Genomic DNA, 23406 nt, shown 5'->3' with positions numbered 1-23406 from the left:
CCCATAAAATCACTTTTGTTGTTACTTTATAACTGTATGTCTGCTACTGTGGTGAATCGCAGTGTAAAGATTTTGGGGGGTAGAGGTTTGCTAAAAGGGTCTTGACCCACAGGCAGAGAACCACTGAGGTAGAAAAACTCAGTGCATGAAGGTGTCTAGACCCCTTCTGCTCCTGTTCCGGTCTGTAAGGCATGCTTTCATGTTCCCGGTTGTAAAACGCTGCTTCTGGATAATTCTATTTCCCACTTCAAGGAGAGAGGTGGGAGTAGTGTTATCTCTCACCATGTCTCAGTGCTTTACACATGATCTGTGCAGGAACAAGAGATTTCTCTGGTGTTTTAGTTCCTCAGTAACACTCCCTTCATCCTTGCTCCTAACCTGGGAGCACCAGAGATGCTCTCACACTGCCCTCATGTTTTATTGATGCTGAAGAGGAACATGAGTCTAAGCCAGTGCACTTGGGAAAATGGGAGCAGTAATTCATTTTATCCTCATATGAAATTTATGATTCATATTCTTATGCTGTAAGTGTAAAATAACATGTGCTCCAACCATGCCACTTCTTAAACTCTTTAGGCCAGTGGTTCTCAACCTGTGGGTCATGACCCTTTGGGGGTTAAACAACCCTTTCACAGGGGTCACCTAAGACCATCTGTATATCAGATATTTAACAGTAGCAAAATTACAGTTATGAAGTAGCAATGAAAATAATTTTTAATTTAATTAAAAATTCCATTCCCTGGAAACGGAATTACTGACAGTTGTGGGCTGCCATGTGGGTAATGGGAATTGAACTCAGGTCTTCTGGAAGAGCAGTCAGTGCTCTTTAGCACTGGGCTATGTCCAGCCCACAGCAAAAAATAATTTTATGGTTGGGGGTCAGCAAACATGAGAAACTGTATTAACGGGTTGCAGCATCAGGAAGGTTGAAAACGCCGCCATAGTCAAATGTTAGGGAAGGAAGCTACCTCATCTGATGTTTAATCTTGTTTGTCAACTTGATTGCAACTGGGATCAAGGGACAACTATCTGTGAGGGTGTTTCCTGGAAGGGTTAACTGATGTGGGGAAGACACCACCCCAGAGTTGATAGCACCTGTGCCAAGGAAGCCCAGACAGGAAGAAGCTGTGCTGTTATTACCTGCCCTCCTTAGCTCCTAGCTGGTGAGAACATCTACTCTGTTGCTGCTACTGCTGTTCCCGACTTCACTGACATTCAAACTGTCTGGCCTTCCAGCAACTCTCTTAAGACTCCCTCAGGGTTTTAGCATCAGATTGGAAGACCATCAAAAAACACATTTACATTTACATTACGATTTGCAACAGTAGCAAACTTACAGTCATGAAGTAGCAATGAAAATAATTTTATGGGTGGGGGTCACTACAACATGAGGAACTGTATTAAAGGGTTGCAGCATCAGGAAGGTTGAGAACCACTGCCCTACATAGTAAGACCCTGTCTAAAATAGAAAAGTCACTTGGGATTACTTTCTCTGGAAAATGCTCTCATAGTAGAGATGTTCTTTGGCTTTTTCAAATCTCTTCACTGAGTGACACCAGGGGGCTCACAGTTTTCAGGACACCAATGATGCTGTTATGCAAAGGAGGCTGACCCCGGGTACCCTTGCTGAAGAGACTAAGGGCATCTCTGGAAGTCGGCCACCTGTTCGGCAGTGCCCTTTCTTTCCGTGAAGGCTGGTGCTGCAGCTGCTTAAAGGAATGCCTCTGTGTCTCACACAAATGGGCAGAGATCTCGTAGTTTACCTGCCCAGAAGCCTCTGCAGACTGAAGACGTCGAGGAGTGAGTTCATTGACGATGTACAAAGGAAACCCCAAATGAGCGGTAGTGGTATGAACTCCACCTTGACCCCCTGAAGAAAACGTGGGACAGATCAGTAGCCTGAAAGAAAAAGCCTGGCTGGAAGCCGGCATAGACCACAGCCCCCCCAGCGGGAGTGGGACAGCTCCACAAGGAGAGGGAGCGATGACGACAGAGGTGACTCTGTTCCATCAATTTTCGTTGAGTTCTCACAGTACAGCTATGTACTGCCGTGCCTTCCCCGTCATAAAGAAGGGTCACTTTAGGAGACTCGCTGAGATGCCCCCCTATTGATCTGCATCCCATCCATTGACAAGAGCGCCAAGCGGCTAGTTGAAGAGAAGCAGCCCTCGGGACACAGTTTGCTGGCGTCTCCTCCCAAGCCTTCCTGCTCCTTCTGTGTAGACTCAAGTTGCCGCGGTGCCACATGCTTTCACTTTAGCTCTGCATCCGTGGACTGGAGCTCAGCCGTGTCAGATATTTCAGCAGGATGACACTGGGATAGAAGATTTCCGTCCCATACACACTTTTTCCTGCCTGAATGCTAATAGACTTTTCTGGATTTTCTTACCTTGAGAACTATTCACCCTTTGTGGATTTAAAAACGTATGCAGATTTCACTGGCCATTTTAGGGACCTCTTTTGTGAATGTCTTTTGCTGACTTTTGTGTTTCAATGATTTTCATTGTTATTGGAAATGAATTTTTTGTACACTATATTCTGATCACTGTTTCCTCTCCCCTATTCTTTCCAGCTCCTCCTACCTCCCCCAATCACCCAAATCCACACCCTTTCTCTCTCTCTCTCTCTCAACAACAACAACAAAAAACGGAATCAGACAAAACAAACAGGAAAAAAAACAAAAACAAAGAAAAAGCCCAAGAAACACATATCGATTCAGAGATACATATACTCACACATAGAACTCCCATAAAAACACATTAGAAAACATAATATATAAACAAAAGACTTTTTAGGTTAAAAAAAAAAGTCCAGGCAAAACATTATCACATAAAAACCTTCCGAAAATGTCATTGAGTTCATTTTGTGTTTGTCATCTACTGCTGGGCATGGGGCCTGACCTTAAGTGTAGTTTGTATACCCAGTGAGACTCCATTGGAGAAACTAATTTTTCTTTTGTAAGTGGCTGTCAGTTGGGGGTGGAGTCTTGGTTCGGGATAGGAGCTCATGTCTACTTACCCTCTTAGCACTGAGTCCGCCTGGCTTGGACCTGCACAGGCTGTGCATGCTGCCACAGACTGTGTGAGTTCGTCTGTGCGTCACTAAGGCTGGTTTCCTGGATGTCTTCCATCCCCACTGGCTCTTACAATCCTTTTGCTTCCTTTTCCACAGTGTGTGAGCCCTGGGGGACGGGCTGGGATAAAGATATCTGTTTAGGGCTAGGTGTTCCAAGTTGTCATTTTCTGTTCATTAACCCCTTGAGGATCTCTGTTTTTGTTTCCATCTACTGCAGGAGGAAGCTTCTTCAATGATGGCAGATCATGACCTGTGAGTACAGAAGAATGTTATTGGGAGTCATTTATAGATACAGCACAGTAGTAGAACAGTAATATTTGGTTTTCCACTAGGTCCATGGCCTATCAAGTCTCTTGACCACACAAGCAATGGCGCACATGGGTCCCAGCTCCTTAAATCCAATCAGACAGACAATCTGGTTACTTCCGGAAGCTTTGTGCCCCTATTGCACCAGCATATTGCATAGCCAGACCACCAATGTAGGTCAAAGGGTTTGTGCCTGGGTTGGTGTTTACCTTTCTGCTCTGGTAGCATGCAGAGTACCTTCTAGTACCACCAGTAGCCAGTAGGGATTAAGGCTCTAGGTAGGCACCAGCTCCATTCCTTCAAGTTCAATGAGTTATATGGGCATTGCCTTTAGCAATAGGGCCTTACCAGAGTTTGTGGGGAGCAACCAGTAGCATTGACAATAGCCTGAGTTGTTTGGGGGTTCCCATCGGGTTCCTTTGACCAACAAACCAATAAAACAGACAGCATTGGAGAGAGAGAGAGAGAGAGAGAGAGAGAGAGAGAGAGAGAGAGAGAGAGAGAGAGAGAGAGAGAGAGAGAGAGACATTGGGCCTGTCTTGGGCTCTTGAAACTTCAAAGGCTACCCTGAGACAAACTTCCTGCAACAAAGCCATACCTCCTAATCCTTTCAAACAGTACCACTCCCTAGTGACCAAGCTTTCAAATCCTATAAACCTATGGAGGCCATTCTCATTCAGACCACCATAGGGGGTGACGTGAAGAAATGGGGATGGGCTAGAAGGGGAAACTGAGAGGATCTTCAGAAAGGAGAAAAGCTGGTTCCACTACAAGGCTTGGTCCAGGGAAGAGAGGCCCCTACATGTAATTTGCTACAGGGTTGGGGGGTGGGGGATTGAATGAAGTACAGGAAAGAGAGTGAAGATGGCCTACCTGATTCCTGGGCAGCCTGGCCACTGAGTTCCCAGATAGAGAGTTCCTCCAGGTATTGGTGTGGACTAGAAACGGTTCTGAGAGGGCCCACAGGGAGGAAAAAACCTGGGTCAGCCTCGAAGTTCAGTGGAGTCCCCAGGATGGAAACAGAAAGGGAATACACGAGTGCAGCCCCCCGGTGAGAGGCTGCGACATAGCTGGGTGTACAATGGAGCACAGGAAGGGAAGTGCAGAGACTCTACCTGATTCCCAGGCCCGAGGGCCAGCAGGTACCCAGGCAGAGCCGCCTCCAGGTGTTGGTGGCTGGTGCAGAGGAATGGGATGGGCTGTAAGTTCAGGGCAGGGCTGGGTGGGGGGCAGAAGTGCGGAGGGGATGACAAAAAGGAGGTAAGCAGGCAGTCTGCTAGGGGGTGACTGTGGCTTTCATCCTCATTATTTTGATGTGTCCTAATTTTGTAAAGTTCAATTTGTTGTTTTTGTTTTCCTGGCTGGTATTCTGTTCGTCCTAAAAAAGTCTTTGCACAGCACCAAGACAAAAGGCCCACTCTTAAATTCACTTTTAGAAAATTTACTTTCCCTTTCAGATTTAATCAACCTATCACAGGAAAAAATAAATACTTTCTTTCAAGACAGAGCAGAATCTCACGGTCACCAATATCAAGCCTGGTTTTATTTACAAGCATATAATAACTCACTACTGATACTTCCCAGTAATTCTGTAGTAAATATTTAACCTTTTGTGTGATATGTCTAAGAAGAGCACGGTCCAGACACTGGTGTCTCTGTTCTGTGGTTATTTTCCTAAAGGCTCTTTGAATAGAGCTAGATGAGCAGAAATAAAGTGGTGGTAAACAATGCCCGGCCTTAAATCCCAGCCCAGTTTGAGACCTCAGACAAGGTGTTCAACAACATTACACCTTGGAAATTTTCTGGAAACCAAACACGATAGCAGCTAAGCCTTTGAGTGTCTGCCACATTCCAAACTCTGTGTCAAGTGCTGCACTTACGTGAACCCATTCAGCCCTCACAGCTGCTCGGTTACCTAGGAACAGCTGGCAGCATGAGCTCTTCGCAGACAACAGAGGGAATGGCGGAGTCCGGATGCGATCTAGGCAAGCTAGCCCCTGAGGCGCACACACGTAAGCACTGAACACTTTCTCTCAAAGGACAGTGTGGCAATGAAATGAGGTAAACCACAGGAAGCGTGTAGCCTGGACACCGGCTTATTTCATCTGTTTGTTGTTGTTAATTTTTTACATTAATTTATTCTGTGTGTGTGTGTGTGTGTGTGTGTGTGTGTGTGTGTGTGTGTGTGTGCCATGAAGAGACCTCACCCAGATGAACTGACTGAGTGTGAAGAGGCAAGGACCATTCATGCATAGAGACCTCAAGAGGCTGTTTTTGTTGAGGTGATGTTTGATTAGATTCTAGAAGAAGTGTTGGGGGAAACCTTGGGGCTATTTAGAGGTGGAGGCTGTGGTTATGAAAAACAAGGTGTTCAGGTTACCTAAAGTGGGGATGTGTTGAAAACCTTTAAGAAGCAGCAGGGAGGCTTGCTTGGTTAAAGTGGAATAACCCTGACTAAGAGTGACCCCTCTGAGGGGTGTGCAGCTTGGCCCGGAAGGCCTCAGGGCCTTGGTAAGGTGGGCTGATGGGGAGGTGCAGTTGTGTATAGTATTTATGAGTGTGGTGTCTATCAGCAAGGTCTCTGAAGTTCAAATCCTAGCTTTACTGGTTATGTAATCTCAGGCATTTTTAACCTCTTTGTACTTCCTTTCCCTATCAGCCAAACAGGATTAATGGCATCAAATTAGGCTTGGGCAAGTTCTACTGATTTCTTGGCTTCTAGGTAGAGATGCAATTGAAGTGTTCCTTGTCTGAACTTGTAATTTATGGAAAGTATTAAGCCTTTACTTACATTAGTACCCAAAGTGGCTTCTATATTAACCACACTGGGGGTGGTGTTTCAGACCACTTAGCATATGATAATTAATAAGAGAGTGCCATTAGCTCATCAGAGATAGAACTCCAATTAATTAGCAAATGAATTTTTATGTGAACAGTGAGTTTCCAGTGAGACTTGAAAGCAAGCCTGGATCTTGCCAGATATCAAAATGAGCTTTCCCTCAGGCACAAGTGAAAAGACAGGAGACAAATCCAGGTCAAAGGATGCAGCTTGTCAAGGGTGACAGGACTTGATGGAATGCCGTCAATGCGGGTGTTCCAACATGCAGCGTAATTAGATCTTAGGTCTAGACACTTCTGGAAGAAACACAGACAGACACGTGCATCAGGCCAAGATTCTAAATGAGAAAACAGGACGAGAGAAAGTACTCTGTGGGTACTGCTTTGTTCTTGAGGTGATCTTCTGCCACAGAGGGCCTATTGAGGTCTGCTGGTACCCATACTGTCGTTGTCTTTAGTTTGCTGAAGAGATTTACCTCTTCTGAGGTGGTCAGTAAACAAGAGGCTTGAGCGAATATCTTTGTTGTTGATGCCTGTGGTAATGGTCTTATGGGAACAAATCCAGGGCTTTGCACATGCGAGGCAGGAGTTCTACAGGAAGCAGTGTCCCCTTCCCTTTCACTTTGGACTATATTTTGTAATAAGGGGTCCTCCTGATTGGAAGATGAACTCAGCCTCACTTCACAAAGCATCTGTTGGGTCAGGCAGGAGCAGCTCAGAGGTGTACCCTCCCGCCAAAGTGTCTGCTTTTCTGTCAAAAGCAGGATGACTCACCCAGGCAGGTTTCTGGGGAGCCCTCTCTTTGTGGAAGGAGCTACATGATTAATATTGTGTTTGGGGGAGATGTTCCGCTGAACCCTGACTCTTTGGGTACTTTTCATCCCCCAGAAGCCAGATTAGATGAGGATGAATGTGAAGCGCATTGCATAACAGGGCTGAATAACGAAGAGGACAAAGCCTAAGAGATGCTGCCGACGAGGACACGGTCCCTGTTTCCTCCTCTTCCTCCCACAGCTCCTCATTTCACCCCTAACAGCCAAGAGTCTGGGTAGGCTACAGGCTTCTGGGTGCCTTCCCTTTGCAGGGCCAGAGCTAGAGATGAAGACCTCTGAGCTGAGCCTAGTCTGGGCAAAATACACTCTAGTCTATGAGGTCCACTGCTGGTTGTATCAGAACCCATCAAAAGAGAACACGCTTCCTCGCCCCAAATGGTTTTCTGTACATGTTTTGTTTCAGAACAGAATTTGTATATTTGGGGTCTCTTGGACATCAGTCTGTCCATGTCCCTGTAGTCCTGACAGATGAAATTGATTCATAGACTGAGAAGGCATATTCACAGGGTTAATGCTTCCCCAGATTCAAAAGCTGAATGCTTCCTCCCAGCTAATGGAACTATTTTAGTAGGCTCTGGCTCCAGGTTAGAGGAGTAGGTCACTAAAGATATATTCTTCCTTCGGTGTGTGTCTAACCCCAGCCCCTCTCAGCTGCTATCTGCCTCCTGCCTGCTAAAAGGTGAGCAGCCTCCTCCTCCTCTGGGTGTCCCTGCTGCTGATTTATTCCACTCCACCACACGCCAAGAATCACTGGACAAAAGGACAGAAAGTCTGAAAACATGAGTCAAAAGAAACCTTTCCTACTTTATGTATTTCTGTTGGATCTTCCGTCACACTGAGGACTAAGGTAATTGACTAGTAGGGGGCCAGAACCAGAGGGCAGAGATGCTCAGCAGAAGAAAGCTCTTGTGGAGTGAGTGTGGCATTAGTAAGCACACGATTCCGAGTATGAATCGTGTACTTAAAATGCTGAGAGTCCTAAGAGCTGAGAGGCCTGGGTAAGCTCATCCACCAGCTCTGCCTAGTGCGTCTGGAGCCTCTCACCACCACTTCTCTGGAGCCCTTGCCAGGGAATTCAAGCCAGGAGGGTGACATCACTGTCGCCTTATTAATGTCCCACGTGCAACAAAAGTGGGTGGCAGGAAGAGCTCTCTCTGCAGAGAACACTCTGTCTTGATACTTATTCAAACAAGGACAAGCACATTTCAAAACATGTGACATTTCATCAGGAGGCAGGTACAGGTCCACAATCCATTTCTGCAATTACAGAATCTCCGAAGTGCTGCAAGCAGAAGCCTTTTGGTTATAATGAAGATAAAGTCGTAACAGCAAAAGCAATCGTGATGCTATCCCTGACTCAGCATTGTGGTCTGTTGCTATCGTGCCTGCTCTCTCTCTCTCTCTCTGTGTGTGTGTGTGTGTGTGTGTGTGTGTGTGTGTGTGTGTGTGTGTGTGAGTGTGTTGTTTTGGAATTTGGAGTTAAATTCATTTTAAATTGTGTTAGTGCTGAACCCATAGGAGACAGTGAGGGGAATTATAGAACTTGGGTCATGGACAGTGACATCTGTTGTAATGAAAAGTAGAACATCAGAAGTCAAAACAGGATGTATCACTTAAAAACTGAGTGGCAAGTCACAGGAGATGTTCTATGAAATGAGGGTCAAGACCTAATGGAAGATGGGAAAACATTGCCAAGGGCAAATAATGCAAGATCCTAACCACTCATTAAATGCACTCACAATAAGGAAGTGAACAAATGCCACCAATCATTGGTCTGAAGCAATTTACAAAATACAATAAAGACTAAATCATGAAAGCACTGCAAACATTCAGAAAGTTAATGTGTTAGGTTGCATTTTTCTCATAGAAACAAAACCAGTAGGATGTTTTGATGGGTATACACATAATCATTCCATAACACATTGACAAGCTAATCTCCTTTACTTAAGTAAAGCTTGTAGAATGTCAATCGCATTTATCCCTGGTGAAGACAACACCAGGGAGAGTTGTATTTGACCAAGCAAGTAGCCATGATTTAACATCACCATATAAAATTTATCACAGCTACTCATTTGAATTTAAGATCATTATGGAACACCATCCTAAAAGCCTGTAAAAACAGCATTCCTGCTAATGTTGAAGCAGCAGTTAACATTTTAATAAATTTGTTAGGTTCTGTCTTAGGTAGACATTAGTTGTGCAATGGTTTATTTTGAGTTGTGAGCCTAGCCTTTAATGGTTGAGCCATCTCTCCAGTCCTGTGCAACTATTTATAATGTCAATGGCAAGGCTCCATATTGACAATCCCACACTGAGGCAAAACACTCCTAGGACTAAATCACATTGTGTGATGCAGTTCTCTCTAAGAAAGAGAGATCATTTCTGGTCACCCAATCTTGTCATGTGAGCATATGAAAAGGAGAGCATCTATCAAGTAAGAGAATTGACCTGTTAGGTAGATTCTCTGTTACTGGCTTTGTTATTTCAAAAGGGTGGTTTATCAGGGGCCTAAAAGTCTCTTTCAAATCTAGTTTCTGGTGCATAACTGTCCATCTGCAATTGATAACAAACATAACAAACAAATCCTACTCCACAAGGAAATCTGTTAAATTGATTTGCATGCAGAATGGTTGAGTAGAACAATCAATCTAGTATATAGTTAGAGTAAAACTTACTAGGGTATTTTTAAAAATCTATATTTAATTAACTATTTTATTTAGTAATCTATTATAAATAAGACTAGTATTTACTGTCTTTAGCACACTTAGTTTGAACTGCAGAAATGGTAGCATATTTGACTTGTGAATTTGTTGGCCCTGGATGCCATAATCAAATGCCATATACCAGGTGGCTAAAGTAACAAGCATTTGTTCCTCAGAGCTCTAAAGTCTGGGAAGTACCAGATGGGGGTGTCAACTGGCTCTGTTTCCAGAGAAGATGTTTCTAGGCTCATAGATGGCTACGTTCTCCTCGTGTCTTCACAGATGAGAGAGAGTCAGAGATGGAGTGAGGGAAGGAAGCAGTGCCATCCTGGGTTGGTGGTCTTGGGTTGTAAAAGGAAGCCAGCTGAGCAGAAGCAAAAAGCGAGCCAGTAAACAGTATTTGCTCATGATCAGGTTTCACTGAGCTCCTGTCTACATGCCTCCATGACTGGCCGTGACATAGCAGTGTAAGCCAGATAAACCCTTAAGTCCCCAAGCTGTGTTTGACTGGCATTTTATCACAGCAACAGAGGCCAAACTAGAACAGCAACTTAATGAAGAAAGGGTTGGCTTTATATAACAGTCTATATCGTGTTGGGACACTATGGGGTCTGAGCTGGCTGCTGGTCACATTGTGTCAGCATTCAGGAGAGAGATGATTGCCGGCATTCAGCCCCCTTTTATGTTGCCTGGGATTCCGTGGTATGGTACCATCAACATTTAGGATGGATCTTTCTACATAGACTTAATTTGGATAATCCCTCACTATATACCCAGAAGTTTGTCTCCTCCATGATTCCAGATCCTGTCCAACTGACAAACAAGATTAATCCTCACAACCAGTTTTCTCACAAGCAGAAGGTGCCCTGAAGTCAATCCTAGGAGACCCAGTCAGTCTGGGCATTAATTTAATTGATCCTAATCAATAGAACCAGGAGTCAGATATCAGGGTAAAAACCTGGAGGATCAGAGAACCAGGAGCATCTGCCAGTTGCTTCCTACATCTCTCAGTTCCTCTGTCCAAAAGGGCTGATATCCCCGCCTTATCACTTCCTGTCTCTCTGTACAGTCCTCCAGGCCTCTATGGTTAACTAGTGGCTAGCTCGGCCCTCTGATTCCAAACAAGCTTTATTTAACAGAACACAAATAAAATGTCACACAGCACCTGTTTAAGGAAATGCCCTATGCTTCAGTTTGTACAAGAAGATGACTACACTGTAGTCTCCTTGTTCTTGCAAAAACAGTTCACAAAGCCCAACCACCCTGCAGTGACCAGAGGAGCACCACCCTGCTTTGTGGCTGGGATGTTGCACAGCTTATGGTCATGACTTTGGTCTATGCCATCTACCCCATCACCTGTGCCTAGCCACCCATCCCTGTCCCCTGCCCTTCTATTATTTTTCTGCATCTAAGGGTGTTACATAAGCCTGAGTTGTGTGATCTTGTGGTTGGGACAATGTGGCCTCTTAGGGAAGCATGGGAATGGGAAGGGTGCTCTCCTCTGCACTCCTGAATGCTGCTAAGACATGATTGGTGTAAAAGTTAGCTACTGCCAGGCGTTGGTGGCGCACGCCTTTAATCCCAGCACTCGGGAGGCAGAGGCAGGCGGATCTCTGTGAGTTCGAGGCCAGCCTGGTCTACAAAGTGAGTTCCAGGACAGCTTCCAAAGCCACAGAGAAACCCTGTCTCGAAAAAAACCAAGAAAAAAAAAGTTAGCTACTCCGAGTACTCCTGAAGCCGGAAGTTCACAAGGTCCAGAAAAGCATAGCCTCACACCTCCTCTTGTGTTCATCCTCCTAGGGTGAACTTTCTTTATCACTGATTTGCTTAGACAGCCTATGAGATAATGGATTTCTTTGTAACATTTTCACACATGTGTGACATTGTAACAGCGTTTATTTCCAGTCCTGCCCCACTTTCTCATACTGCCTCCCACCCAACGGGCTCCCTTCTTCTCCTGCTTATTTTTATGTCGTGTGTGTGTGTGTGTGTGTGTGTGTGTGTGTGTGTGTGTGTGTGTGTGGTATATAAACCTAGATTTTTGCATGTGGGAGAAAATGCAGTATTTTGACTTTATTGTCCCAAACACAATCTATTGTTACCCACTTTTCCATCCTTGATATCAGGCCTTCCCAACTCATTGCTATCTTCTATTTTCATGTCTTCCATGTATAAATGTATGTTTACCCTTAAATCTAAATTCCCCACATGAGAGAAAATGTGCTATATGTCTTTCTGAGTTTGGCTTATTTTACTTTATTCCATTTCCTTTACTCCATTTTTTTCTGCAAATGATGTAATTCATTCTTCTTGTCACTGAATAAAGCTCTACTTGAAATGCATACATATATAATATATAAATACTGTACATAGGTATCACATTATCTTTACATTTTCATCTGTTGATAAATTTAGTGTTGGTTCCGTATCTTGGCTGCTGTCAGTAACACAGCTGTCAACATGGGTGTGCAAGGGCAAGTGTACCTAACTCTAGTCTAGGCACATGCCCAGGGGTGCTAGGACTGGACCAGAAGGTAGTTGTACGTTTAGTTTTTTTTTTTCAGGAATCTCCATACTGATTTCCATTGTGGCTACACTGGGTTTATATGCCCGCCCCCCCCCTCCCCAGCAGTAAGTTAAGGTTCCTCTTTTCCAGCATTTGTGGTCCATTGTTTACTTGACAATGCCCACTGGTAAGTTGGAGTTCCACTTTCCACACGTCCTCATCACCATTTGTGCTCTTTCTTACTAGATGATAACCATTCTGACTGCAAGGTGGACTCTCTGTGCAGCTCTTGTTCTTGTTTTGTTTTTATGATCCTGGTGATGACTCCTGCACCTCATGTATGGGCAAGCATTCTTCTACTGAGTTGTATCTCCAGCTGGCCTTGAACTTGAGACCTTCCTGCCTCAGCCTCTGAGGCTTGGATTTGAGGCTTGTCCCACAGTACAGTCTTTATCTATTTTCCCTTGATGGCTAAAGATTATTACCTTGAGAACAGCTTTTCTCAGGGTGGGCATTCCGAATTTTCATTTATTATTTCCCTAGAACTCTTATTGCTCCTTATTACACAGATGAGTACAGTAACAGTTCTCTTACATGTCACAGAGTGTCTAGCTAGGTGTTCTATTGTTGTGAAGAGACACCATAACCACAGCAACTCTTATAAAGGAAAACATTTAATTGGGGCTGCATTATAGTTTCAGAGGTTTAGTCCATTATTGTCATGGTGAAAAGCATAGTGTTGGAGAAGGAGCTGAGAATTCTACATACTGATCCACAGGCAGCAGAAGGAGAACACCCCACTCAGCTTAGTTTGAGCATATAAGACCTCAAAGCCCACCTCCACGGTAACACACTCCCTCCAACAAGACCACCTGTATTCCAACAAGGCCATGCCACCTAACAGTGCCACTCCCTATGGGACAAGCAGTCATAACTACCATCCAGTCCACAGCCCTTCAAAGGGCTCTAGCATCCCTGGGAAGAGTACCAGCTGAGGTGACACCAATTATTCACATGGTTGTGTGAATTGGTTTATCATCTGGCACAAGGGTGAGGAATTAGCTTGGAACTTGGGGCCCAACCATGACATATCCAGGGCTGAGCGAGAAGGGTGTTCGGAAGGTGCTGTTCCAACACAACATCTAGAAAGACAAATAGGAAGCAAAAATGGTGTCATTTTCGTTCCTCACATTAACGTTTTGCATTTTTTCTATTTTATAACCATAACACTTACTAAATCAAATACCACAGAGGCATTAAACGAAAACTCTCATCTCTTCCATGCCCACCCTGTCCAGATGCCCCTCTCAATCAACATTTTATTTATTGGCTTCCTGCTGAGCTTACTGTCATGTGTCTGGACTCTCCCATGTGTATAGCTAGTAGATACCAGTATCTAACTTCTTAGATATTCTGAACAAAACCAAGATTATTTCATATGCTCAGTCATTTATCATGTGCATCTTCCCAAGTGAATTCCCTTCCTTCACTTATCACAACAGTTACATATGCTCTGCTATGCATACATCACTACATGTTCGACCATTTCTCTTTTTGCAGACATGCTTTTGTAAATCTCTGGCTATTTTCAAGGCAAGAGCATGCTTCCTGATATGGGGATCCATCAGTAGTCCTCAAGGCAGTCATAAATGGAAGATCAACATTAAATCGATGGAGAAGAGTCACAGGCAACATTTTGTTCAGGTCTTAAAAACAATCTTGAGTGAGAAAAAAAAGTAGACTGAAGTTACTTGTTACATAAAACAGAGGAAATATAAAATGAAGACTCTATTGATTGTGGAAACAAACATACATAATAAAGCTTTCCAGGTTAAAATAATAACACCTCCATCTTGGCAGGTACATTTACAAATGTTGTTACTTCCGTTTCTGTAACGGGTGTGCAGGCATGCCAGGCCAGACAAGGACCAGCCTATTCCTGCTCGCTTTCACAGTATGCAGTATGGGAATGTGTACTACTCCGTTAACTTAAATCCTATTTGAAAACGGACAGACAGAAGAGAACAGCGATTGAACATTCCCCATCAGATAAAGCACTAAACTGGGAATAATATTTGGGGTGGAGGCAGGGGTTTGAAGAGGATTCAGTAAACACCTCACTTCACATTTCCTGTTTTAGTCTATATTTTTATTTCAGTTAAGGACTGATTGCACTTTGTGGGTATAAGTCTTATTCAATTCATAATTTAACCTCAACACTAGAGAGCATAAATATTGCAAAAAGGGTCTGGGCTGGGCAAATTTTTGGATTCATATAAAAAGCTTGGCTAGTTTACACCCCCACACACAAGATAGATGGAAAGAATTAGCCAGGACTAGGTTTGTCTGTGACCTTGAATTTTAAATTCTGTGAGGTTCAGCTATCCAGGGAGGAAATGTGGAACAAGGAATGACAACACGGAGACCTGCCCTGCCTCCATGTCGGGCTATGCCCTGATGAGATGATGCTCCAGCCATGCACCAATCACGGCAGAACAGCAGACCCTGGGCTGTGGCCATGCAGGCACATGCTGTGGGAAACAGCTGTGGGCATGGTGTGTGACTGTGGTACCTGGCCTGGTTTGGCATCTCCTGCAGTTCCAAGAAGCGACTTTGTTCAGAGCTTTCTTGCACCTTTACTGGGCTTTTTGAGATGTATTAGCAGGCAAAGTGAAGCCGGGACCTCCCTCCTTTGGAGCAGCAGCAGAGAGTTGTGTAACAACGGAAACTCCTCCTATCCCAAGCACTTGTGGGAATACCCTCCGGAAGAGAGGTTGGCCTCCAATGCCAAACCCATGCTCACTGATCCTTTAGTAGCCTGACATCAGATGCAGTGGGGGTATGTACACCTACCACTGGTATTGCCAAAGGTACCAAGAAAAAAGGGGGAAAAAAGGTTGTATTGGGGGGGAGGAAAGAAGCCAGCATCTTACTATGTACTTGGAGTGGATATTAAGCAAATAATACTCTTTCACAAGTGAACAGACAAACTTCATTTAAAAAAACTGTCTGGGGTGGGGGGATGCACTCCTTTAATCCCAGCACTCAGGAGGCAAAGGCCAGCCTGGTCTATAGAAAGAGTTCCAAGACAGACAGAGCTACACAGAGAAAACAACAGAAACCACCACCATCAATAACAACAAAAGCAAAAGTACCTTGTCGCTGGACAGTGGTGGCACATGCCTTTAATCTCAGCACTCAGGAGGCAGAAGCAGAGGCAGATGGATCTCTGTGAGTTTGAGACCAGCCTGGTCTACAAAGTGAGATCCATGACAGATTCCAAAGCTACACAGAGAAATCCTGACTCGAAAGGTGAGCCACTTAAAAGCATGTTGCAGACACCACGGGTCTCCCCTGACAAGTGTCAAACACCACGCATTTCCCAAAAACAAGGACATCCTATTTTAAATCCCTGCTAACCATTTTCACCCTCCAAAAGGATCATGTGACACAATAAAATGATCTAACAAATTTTCCCTGCTGCCTTAAAAATGCCAACAGCAAGGTTGTAGGTATGTGTGTTCTGTAGTGAAATTAAGAAAGCCTTTCTCTCAAATATTTTGAAGGTCAAATCCAATTTCTCCATGTACTATGGAAATGTTAAAACTCTGCGGCATTCCACCAACTAGAATGCAATTTCCTAGAGTTCTAGGAAGATGAGGAGCAGGTAAATGCCAACAGAGCCCCAGCTTTGGCTCCCAGTCATTTTCTAGGCCCCTCCTAAATGACACACACACACATCTACCTCCTCTCCTGCGAGTGTCTGGTAGGATTTTACCCTTCCCCTCCAATTTACACCAAGAAGGGGAATTTCAAATAAGGAAAAGTTTTTAGTAAATAAAACGTTAAGGAGGTTGCCTTTATGAGATTTTAATTAAAAAACTGAACTTTTACACATTTATAGATCCTCACAATGTTAAAAAAAAATGATTTCCTTGCCTGTTTCTTGGCCAGGTTTGATTCTCAGTGTCCTTGTGTATCAGCGAACACAAGTGTTTGTGAAAGCTTTGTCACCTACTGGTAGCTCAGCATTGGACATGACAACAAGTTATAAGCATGGGGTTGTGTCTGACTTGCAAGATCTCATTCAAGAATAGGATGTTCTTGGTAGGAAACCCGTCAAGGGTCTTTGCTCTTTCGTGTCTCTGCTTCTCCTGCCTCCAGCAATCATCCCAAACGCACTGCTTTCTCCAAGTCTTCCTTTCCATAACCTCTGTTACTCAGACCGTTTACTGGATGAAGGCAACATGTAGATGTGTTTGGTGTGATTTAAACTGTATGCCATTTTGTGATTGCTTCACCATCCTGGGACTCCTTAGGTCTTCCTGGGGGTGGGGATCTCAAATGTAATATTTGATTTGTATGCATTTGTCCACTGGAAACCTCTACACACAAATATTTTTTATTTAACTTTTTACACATGTTACTCTCAGTTCCCTCTCCCTCCCCTCCTCCCCCAGCCCCCCAATCCTTCCAACCCCCCACCCCACTCCATCCCCCTTCCGCTCCCCAGGGAGGGTAAGGGCTTCCATGAGGGATTTTCCGAGTCTTGTCATATCATCCCGGGCAGGGCCTAGGCCCTCCCCTATGTGTCCAGGCTGATAGAGCATCCCTCCATGTGGAATGGGCTCCCAGAATCTATTTGTATGCCAGGAGTAGATACTGATCTACTCTCCAAGATCCCACAGATTGCTGAGGCCTCTTCTCTGACACCCAGGTTGTGGGAGTGTCTGAATCAGTTCCATGCTGGCCTCTCAGGCATCAGCCTGGGGTCTATGTGTCCCCCCTTGTCATACAAATATTTTTAAGGAAAAAAAAATCAAATGCCTTTGCAAGCAAAATCTTGTTTCCTGGAGGATTATTAATACAAAGTGATTAGGTTTGTTTTAAAGCTATGAGTGAGTGGACAGAGAATACAAAATAACACATATATGTCCACACACACTGAACACACCATTTGAAAGACACTTTATACATCTATGCCACGATACTCAAAGTCCAACAGATAATGAAGTCTGGTACTCAGTAGTGAAGCAGTTGCTGCCAGCACGCCTGCTGAGGCCTAGGGTCCAACTTTCAGGAGAGGAGAGGAGGGGAAAGGAGAGGAGAGAAGGGGAAGGAAGGGAAGTGGAGGAGAGGGGAGAGGACAACAGGGGAGGGGAGGAGAGAAGAGGGGCCAGGAGGGGGGGGAAGAGAGGAGAAGAGGGGCCAGGAGGGGGGGAAGAGAGGAGAAGAGGGGCCAGGAGGGGAGGGGAGGAGAGAAGAGGGGCCAGGAGGGGAGTGGGGAGGGGAGGGGAGGAGATTGTGTCACACACCTGCTTATTACCAGTATACATGGAAATGAAAATTGAAGCATGAGCTGAGAAATGCTTTAACACAGCATGCCAACACTATTTTGTGTTCAATCTAAGAATAGAGAACTTGGCCTGAATCTTTCATTTCTTTCCATTTTTCTAGAGTTGCACTTTTGTTGAATTTTACAAAGCATGTGTTCATGGCAGATTAGAAGAAGAAAGTAGTTCTTTACCTCGGGTTGTTTCAAAGGTAGTGTGTCCTAGAAATAAGTGTGTGGCAGAAGTGGTGTGTGTGTGTGTGTGTGTGTGTGTGTGTGTGTGTGTGTGTGTGTACAGATAAAGAGGGAGGAAGCAGAGAATCACAATATCAAATAAAGCTTCAGTGGTGACAGGAGGTTGGGCTACTTTTAATACTAAATGTGGGCGTGTCCTTTAACTATCGCTCTTACTAATTCCCCATATAATGGGAACAGGCCCACAAACTAGTGGGCTGACTGAATATGTGAAAACACATCGTGGGATATTTGTACACTATGTGAAGATATATTGTTTCTGATTGGTTTAATAAAAAGCTGAATAGCCAATAGCTAGGCAGGAGGTGGGATTTCCGGGGAGAGAAAGGAAGAGGAGGAGAAATCTCTAGAAGACACAGAGAGGAAACAGGCAGTATAAGATGGAAGGGAGGTAATGCCACGTTACAGAACATAGATTAAGATGAATGGGTTAAGTTATAAAAGCTAGTTAGGAACAAGCCTAAGCTATAGGCCAAGTTTTCATAATTAATAAGAAGCTACTGTGTCATTATTTGTGGGCTGGCAGGGTAGAGAAAGACTTGATACAGAAAAATATTTAAGGAAATAACCCCCAGGCCTCGTCATAGCACTCGACATTTTCTGCAGAATTCTTCGGCCTTTGGTATATTTTCTTCCGTTTCCTCATTTTCCCTTCCAGTGTCCACATTATTCGTGAGTGACATCTCATGCTACTAATCAGGGTTAAGAATCCACAGTTGCCTCTCTTTCAACCTTTCACCGGGATGAGTGGGAGCCAACTGCCTCTCTCACAGGCCGCTCCCATGGATGGATGTTCTCCGAAGCCCCTTCCCTCCTCTGTGTGTCTCTGCTTCTCCTGCCTCCAGCAACCATCCAGAAGCACTTTTCTCTGCAAGCCTTCCTTTTGATAACCTCTTGCATTCAGATCGTTTACGGGATGATGACAACATGTAGAGAGCGGCTCGCCCGGGGTCTGATCGCATCTCTAATTAGAATACTGGCCTCTACAGACCAAGAGGCCTCTTGTTCTCTGCAGAGCCCAAGTTTCTGTCATTAAGGGTTAAGGGTGACTGCCCTCCTGCCCTGCCACTGAACTGTCCGTTGCTTCCTCTCCCTTCCTGTTTCTTTTCAATTGCAGCAATCACAAGATAGCAGATTTTGAGAGGATAAAGGGGTTTGCTCAACCAAGCGTTGAAGTGTGCTCAGAAACAGCACCCTGACCTGAGCCTGGGCCCCACACAGTGGAGTCTAAAAGGAAACACTTTGCCATTCCAAACGAGAATAGATGAGGACATAATGAAGGTCTGTCCTAGCATGAACATAAACAACACACAGAGCTCTGGGCAGCCCATCGGGGGAGTTAAATCTATCTGAGACCAAAGACAAGTAAATTGCCTCAGCAATGTTATCTTTTTTTGTTTTGGATTTTTTTGTTTGTTTTGTGTGTGTGTTTGTTTTGTTTTGGAATGGATAGGATTTCTCTTTGTACCCCTGGTTGTCCTGGAACCTGCTTTGTAGACCATCTGGTCTCCAATTTAGAGATCTTCCTGCCTCTGCCTCCTGAGTGCTGGGATTAAGGGCATGCGCCACCATGCCTAGCTATGAGACATTGTTATTCTACTTTTGCTCCTGAACTTGTGTATATCAAGCACCATAAAAGAAAACTGTATGTTCTAACTGGGTAACTGAAGTGGTGCTATCTGCAAAACTGTACTTAAGTTTTGTGGAAACTGGTTTAAAAACTTGCAATACTCTGAGAAATAGGCACTGCAAGGGGCCTCTACCCTGACCTGTGTCTGAAGGGTCTGGGGAAGGAAGCAACGCTCATGACTGAGAGACTTGAAACCTAGAGTTCCCTTCACCAGAGGAACAAACACATTTCATGGAAATAGGACCAAGAGTCAAACACACTGTTTAGCCTCCCTCTTCATCAGGCTACCCATTGGCTAAAGCCAACAAGAAATGGGACAGTGTGGCCAGCTGATGTGATTCATATCAGTTAACATCCCTTGGCATAAACCAGAGTGAATAAGAGACAAGAAAAATATTCACCAGTCTCTCTACCGACTTACTCCTCTGGAATATCTCAGCGAGGAAATGTGGAAGGCTAGAGAAGTTTGGCAAATGCTGGTAGCCTGGGTATAATTTTTATAGACTCAGAACTTGTTAGTTGATATAAGTCATCTTCCCCAAATGTTTAAGAGCTGTGTGTGGTGATACTTACTTGTAATCCCAGGATAAAGGACACTGAGGCAGGGGGATTGTGACCTTGAGGCCAGTCTGGAACACGATAAAACCTTGTCTCTACAGCAGCAGTAGCAGGAGTTAAGAAATGAATTTAACAGCTAGGAAGTGGTGGCACACACCTTTAATCCCAGCACTTGGGAGGCAGAGGCAGTTGGATCTCTGTGAGGTTGAGGCCAGCCTGGTCTACATGACAAGTTCCAGGCTAGCAAGAACTACATCATGAGACCCTGTCTAAAAATCAGTAGGTAAATAAACAAGCCAGTCAAAGTGGGACTTAACCTGTATACCCAGTATTTAAGTTCAAGGATAGCTTGGGCTTCTTAGTGAGACTCTATCTTAACAAATACTCTTGCAACCTCATTCAGCCCTCTGGCTAGATAGCTATGTTCTTGTGAATTATGTACATAACCAGGCACAAGTAACCATCAGAAATGGGCGATAAAGTATGTGCTTCAGAGTTACATGTGATAGAGTTGTTTCTGAAGTAACTGGATTTTTACTCAGCAGCCAGCAGTCCCCTTGTCCCCGTTCACTACAAAGCTGACTTCCTGGATGCTTTCCATGCCTTAGAAAGGAAGCAAGATGACCACACAGCCACAAAGGGGTGTGTGTCACATGTCTTGTGAGAAGACACTGACATTTCCTACCGTGTAAGTCTCTGGTTTGCTCCCACTGACACCGAGCATCCAAATTACAATTGCCATTTTCCTTTGTCGTCGTGGTGAAAATGGAACTGCGTGTCGTGGAATTTGTGGGATTTGCTTTGCCATGCTCTTTGAAGGAGTGACAGCATAACACGGATGCTTCCACTCTCCGTTTTTCTCTGCCCAGGCAGAATGTTTATATAGCTTCAAATGCCCTGGACTCTGGAGCTTGACACTTTGAAATAGGATCAACGTGGTCTGCTGTTGTGCCAGTATTTGAACTAGTAAAGAACAGTGCATTTCTGGACTCAGCAGTCACCACTCGACTCCCAGGACTAGTGACAAAGCCATGTGGAAATGCCGCAGCCATGAGGATTTAGCTAATCCCTTCTGCCCTTTTGTGTTAGTTCTGACTAGGCAAGACTCTGCTGGGCTGTGTCCAGGATAAGATCTGTGCATCCGGGGGCTAGGAACATTACTCAGTGGTAGAGCATTTGCCTGAGACCCGGGGTTCAATCCTCAGTGACATAGAAAGAAAAGAAGAAAAGGAAAAAAAAATCAGTGCATACAAAAGGAGCATAAGCACAGTGAAGAAAAGCGATTCTATTGTCTTGAACCTCAGTGTATACCCAGAGCCCAGGGGTGACTGATGTACGGTCCTAATCCTAATGAAAAAGCAGCAAGCATTTGCATGTTTTCATTGCTAGACCTCTATATCCTCAATGCATTATATTTTAGCTTTAGATCTCCTGTATTATTTTTTTTATTATGGGGCTCCTAACATATTATTACTACCTCAAGGAGGTAATATCTGGTGATAAGGTGACAAAAGAAGTATTAGCCATGGTCACTCCATTTTGGAAAGCCCCTCCACTTTGGTTAGATAATGACAGTTGCCGGATGTAGATTCTTACTGGGTTTAATAGATTCTTACCCTCCCCCTCCCCCACCTTTCAATCCCCGGTAATGGCTGGCCATGAGAGCATCTGACTTTCTTTAATCCATCAATCATCCCATTTCACTAGCTACCCCTAGCAACAGCCAGCTGTGGGTTAAAGTAGAAAAAGACTCAGCCCCCTCCCCTTCTCTTTTCCCTATCCCTGCCATAGCCTGCAAGAGAACGCTGAGCTCTGGTCTCACACTAGAGGTAACCCCTCCACCTGTCTTTCCCAAATGTGTTAGTTAGGGTCGCTACTGCTGTGTGAAACGCTATGACCGGAAAGCAACTTGGGGGTGGGGCTTAGTTAGGGCTTCTATAGCTGTGACGAAACACCATGACCAAAAGCAAGTCAGGGAGGAAAGGGTTTATTTGACTTACACTTCAGCATTGCTGTTCATCACTGAAGGAAGTAAGGACAGGGAGGATCCTGGAGGCAGGAGCTGATGCAGAGGCCATGGAGGGGAGCTAATTACTGACCTGCTCAGCCTGCTTTCTTATAGAACCCAGGACCACCAGCTCAGGGATGGCCCCACCCACAATGGCTGGGTCCTCCTCCATGATCATTAATTTTTAAAGCCTTATAGGATTGCCTACAACAGCCCAGTTTTATGGAGGCATTTTTTCCAACTGAGGCTCCCTCTTCTCTGATAACTCCGGTTTGGGTCAAGTTGACAAAAAACTAGTCTGTGCACCAAATAAAGCTTCTGCTATTGTGTTGTCTCTTTCCTTCTCTCTCCTCACTGACCTTACAAGAAGAACCAACAATATAGAGAGACCAACAGGAAATATACATTTAGTGCTTTGTCTCTGCAGTGCTTTGTCTCTGCTCTTCAAATACAGTCACATTTTGAGCTGCCAGGGGTGAAGATGTCAACACATGAATTTTCATAACAACACTTGGTCCCATTTTCTTTATCAGTGCAATGAGCAGGACAGGAATGGTAGCTGTGTTGGTGGAAGAGTTAAGAGTGAAGTGCTACTTACAGAGCCTGCACGGATGGTGACATCAGTGGCATTATAAAAAGAGGAAGAGAGACTTTAGCTAGCATGCTTGCTGTTCTGTTCTATGATATTGTTGTATGACTTTTCCTAGGGAGCCATGAACTAATGCCCTTTCACCTTAGTAGTGTCATTGACAACACACACACACACACACACACACACACACACACACACACAATTCCACTAGTGTAGCCTAGTGAACCATTGGGTTTATTGAGGTTATTTATAAGAATATGGTGAGGAGTTATTTACAGGAGCATGGGGGACCCAGGCAATTGCATAATTGAAAAACACCCTCTACCCCAGCAGCCTGGGTAAGGACTCAACAAAAGCCGTGTTGCTGGGGTTCTCTGCATCTTTCAGGTAGCTTTGCCCAAGAGTGTTCTCTTCCCAGCAGTTGTTCACTGCTTGCATAATCTTGGAGAGCTTCATGGGTCTTGTAACTCTTGTGAACTTCCATAGTCTTCTGAGTTTTGCAAACTTTCTGAGTGTCATGAACCTCTTTCTTCTCTCCAGGATGGGATGTTTTCAAGCTGGAGGAAGCAGATACCCTCTGCCACGTCATGATGCTACAAGACCAGATGCTAGTGTGTTCATACAGACTTCCCAGCCTCAGACTGTGAGCAAATGCTAACCTTAACTTAAAACCTTTCTCTATAAATAACTAGCTGTGGTTTTGTGGATATGGTTTCCCCATTGACAATGATCTCCTGTGACTGACAGGCATGTGTTTTCCTTCCTGCTACA

The 23406-nt window shown here is 44.5% G+C and overlaps 1 long non-coding RNA gene across 1 annotated transcript; it reads left to right on the top strand.

The window, feature by feature from the left end:
- Positions 1-4753: 4753 nt before the first annotated feature.
- LOC121143288 lies at positions 4754-23323 on the top strand. Its single transcript, XR_005880494.1, has 2 exons — positions 4754-5393; positions 23176-23323. It is a non-coding gene; the product is annotated as an uncharacterized LOC121143288 (long non-coding RNA).
- The last annotated feature ends 83 nt before the right edge of the window (positions 23324-23406 follow it).

Source organism: Mesocricetus auratus, unplaced genomic scaffold (genome assembly GCF_017639785.1).
Source record: "Mesocricetus auratus isolate SY011 unplaced genomic scaffold, BCM_Maur_2.0 Super-Scaffold_100011, whole genome shotgun sequence".
NCBI classification, from domain to species: Eukaryota; Metazoa; Chordata; class Mammalia; order Rodentia; family Cricetidae; genus Mesocricetus; species Mesocricetus auratus.
This window is presented reverse-complemented; position numbering and strand designations above follow the sequence as displayed.